This window comes from Athene cunicularia (assembly GCF_003259725.1).
Source record: "Athene cunicularia isolate RWA chromosome 1 unlocalized genomic scaffold, athCun1 chr1_part1, whole genome shotgun sequence".
Classification (NCBI taxonomy): Eukaryota; Metazoa; Chordata; class Aves; order Strigiformes; family Strigidae; genus Athene; species Athene cunicularia.
Genome location: NW_020799091.1, coordinates 30,698,081 through 30,701,648, shown reverse-complemented (window position 1 = coordinate 30,701,648; position 3,568 = coordinate 30,698,081).

Below are 3,568 nucleotides of genomic sequence, written 5' to 3'. Positions count from 1 at the left end.
GGCGAGATCCGCACCTCCGCCCCGGGCCCGGCGGATGGAACCCGCACCGACTGCCCTGCCCGCTTCGCCGGGGCAAGGCGGTAAAAGAGGGAGACACGGACACCGATGCACGCGACAGATAAAACCCTTTAGGGTTCCTACGGATCTGCTCCAGAAGCACCAATCCCTCTTCATCCCTGACGCAGGCCTTATTAGCCCGTAAAACCGTTTATAAAAAAAAAAAAAAAAGAAAATATTCAGCTATCAGATCATCCACAAAACACACACAGCGCAAACCTGCGGATTTCTAGCAAGCCAGCTCATATTCTGCTACAGTAACAGGGAAAACGCCTATTCAATCATTTTCAGATTGTACCATACAGCACTTACGGTCTTAAAAGTTGAAGCACGTTCATTAATAATTTAGGAAAAATTCTTCTCCCGCCTAACTGTGGTATATTGCTGAACAAACGGTGTGCTCCCTTGTGTCAGTCACAGCCAGTCCAAGTTATCCTCTCTACCAGTAAGTTTAGTAGACTCAAGGCTGAAACAGACCACAGCAAAATACTGCCACAAGAAAGAGCTGACCTTTAAAGACACTATTTTCTAGACCTGGGCTTTCATGAGGCATTACATGACTTAAAGGCACAAAAATAAAGTCAACAACCGTCACAGGTGTTGCTCCCAGAGAAGCAGGAAAGCCAGGAGGCACAAAATAATCATCTTAAAGCTAAATTTAGCATTTGCGTATCTACATCATCCTTCTTAGTTTACTTATGTTGTCCTAGTCTACTATTCCTTCATTCAATAATGCCAGCAGAGTAGTACAAACTAAGCGTATTCACGAGAGAGGTCACATTTAATAGTAAGAGTTCCTCATCACCGCTTTCCCAGTACCACAGACAATGCTCATCCCACAAGGGCACAGCTCTCATCTTGCCCTTCAAGTATCTGGGGAAGCTGTATAGCATAGTGCTTAACAGGCTGAAAATTAAATGAAGGTTTTTTAAAAAACCTTGCCTGTATTGACTTGCAAATTTAATAGCAAGTAAATTAGAAGCAACACATTAAAACAAACGCATCAGGCTCCAGCTTCCCTCCTCCTGACAAACACCAGTAGCCATAGATTGTACGTACACTTCAGCTAACCACTTTGCAGATATTACTTGCTGGACACGATGGTACTCGTATTCAGGGATCAGGTGAGCCGTTTAATAAACAGCTCCAAAAGCACATCATCTGTACTGGAATCTGTATCAACTCCTGTCCTAGACTTCATCTAAATTAATGTTTTATGAAGGGTTGAGCTTGAAAATCAGTAATGTCTCAAATGACTCCTCGCAGTGGCAGTTACTCAGGATGTTAGACTTAACGAAACTGCAGCTGGACACAAACTCAGGGGCAATCTGTCCCCTGAAGCTCTTAATCAGAAAAGGGCAGAGTAGGTGTAAAAATATGGAACGACCTCTGCTAATTAGGTCCTTACAAAACAACTCGCTTGAAGATAGCAAACTCACATGCCTGAACAGACATATCCTTAGAAATTCCTCTTTCACTGTTGCACGATAGACAGCAGACCTTCGTATGTATTTTCATTTGTACATGTAAAAAGTCATGGATGCATTCCAAGACGATTGTTGCTACTGCCACATTATTAAATGCCATCGTTCCACTTATGACAGAAAAAAAATCTCAGACAATTAACAATAAATAACATTGCCCTCTTTGTATTATATATATCATCATGAAGAAGAGATACAGATATGATCCTAAACCAAATTCTCACTAAACTCATCAACCATCTTCTATTAACTTCAGTGGGCTTTTAGCAAATTCCTCCATTTATTTTTAGATGCCTACAAGCTGAGTTGTGATTCAACAGAAAGCTGTCAGCTGCGTAAGTAGGACTGCATATTAATATGCATGTTCTGCTTTGCCCACCCTGTAAAAAAGCAAACCATAAGTGTCCCTTTATGGCTAAAAAAGCTCTCAGTTTGCAGATCGTCTAGGAAATAAAACATACGACATGTACTACTTTCATCCCCAAAATGGAGGGGGGCAGAGGGCACCACTAATCGATGTTCTCGCCTGAACACCCCCTCATCTACCCAACAAGGACAGAGACTTGAGCTCCATATTTAAAGGCTGTGGTTTTGCTGTTGCTTTAAAAAAAAAAAAAAAGTGTATAAATTATAGAATAAAACAATCTAAGGAAGATGTAAGGAGAATAATCCTCCAAATTCCCTTTTCTCTTGCTTGCTCATTGCTTTGTTTTCCCTCCTGCCTCCACCATGACATTCAACAACCACTTCATTCAGATTAGGCTATTTTGACTCACTCTCCTTTACAGCACTAGAAGGGAGTCAAGATGACTACTGTGTTACTCAAAACCTCCTATCTCTTTTAACACCTCATTAACAGAGACTACACGTATTAGACTCCGGCAAAGGCTTACAATTTTACATTCCTGGGAGCAGAGGTGAGAAGGGCTGCAGAAGTCATTTCTGTAAAGCCACTCTGGGTGTGCACTGGGCTGCACCAGTTCATACCCCTGTTAGCCCTAGTTAGGCGACGAGGGACAAGTCCCCTCACACCGAGGACGACAGGATTTGGAAGCCTGCGTGTCTGTGGAGCACCCCAGGTGTTCACAAACTGCATAATGTAATAGGAAAAGACTCGAGATGTATTACTGAGAAACCACACAATACAAGATACTGCTAAACAAGTAGCTCATCGGTATCTTTGATCCTCAAATAAATTATCTGCTTAAACTGAAACTTAACAGGTAGTCAAAGACATTTTAGCACGCTTCACCTTTTGTATTGTTTCAGTTCTTAAATACTGCTTCTCCCACTAAGTAATTTCCTCTTGTCTAAATTTAATCAAGTACTTGAAAAAAGTGCTTTTCATCTTAAGCACATAATGAGGTAAGCTGTAGCACAGAATCATTTTACCTCTATGCAAGTCTGGTTTGGCATATTTCTGAGTATGTTAAGAGATTCTTTCACTGGAAAAAAAACAAAAAACAAAAAACCAAACAACAAACCCAAACAAAAACACAACTATCTTTCAAGTACCTTGTCAACTTATGCTCCCTTTAGATGCCAACATTAAAAGCCCTACCTAGACAAGCATCTCCTGAACTAAAATAAATTTCATCTTTTGACTGTTGCAAAGAGACCACACCAGACACCGTATTAGCAAACAGCAATGTCTGTCACAGCACACGTTCATCTTGCCCTACAGACAGGCACAGATCGATCCTGTGGGCTTCAATTACAGTTTTCAACTACAAAATAAAAGTACTGAAGAGGTTAAAAAAAATGTTAATTACTGAATACTACAGTAATGAGATTCTACATGACATCTGGCTTTACATTTCACTTGTCATCTAAAAATGGTCAATAAATGGCAAAGTACAATTCCTCCTTAGAATTCATAAATTCAAGACTACTTGTGTATTGACAGCAACCCCTACAGTATCAAAATTTATGCAAAATTGCTCCAAGCTAATAATCTAAAAAGGTATATCTGGCTGCAGTTGACAGCAAGGACTAAAGGATTATGTATTTCAATAGGCCATGATTTT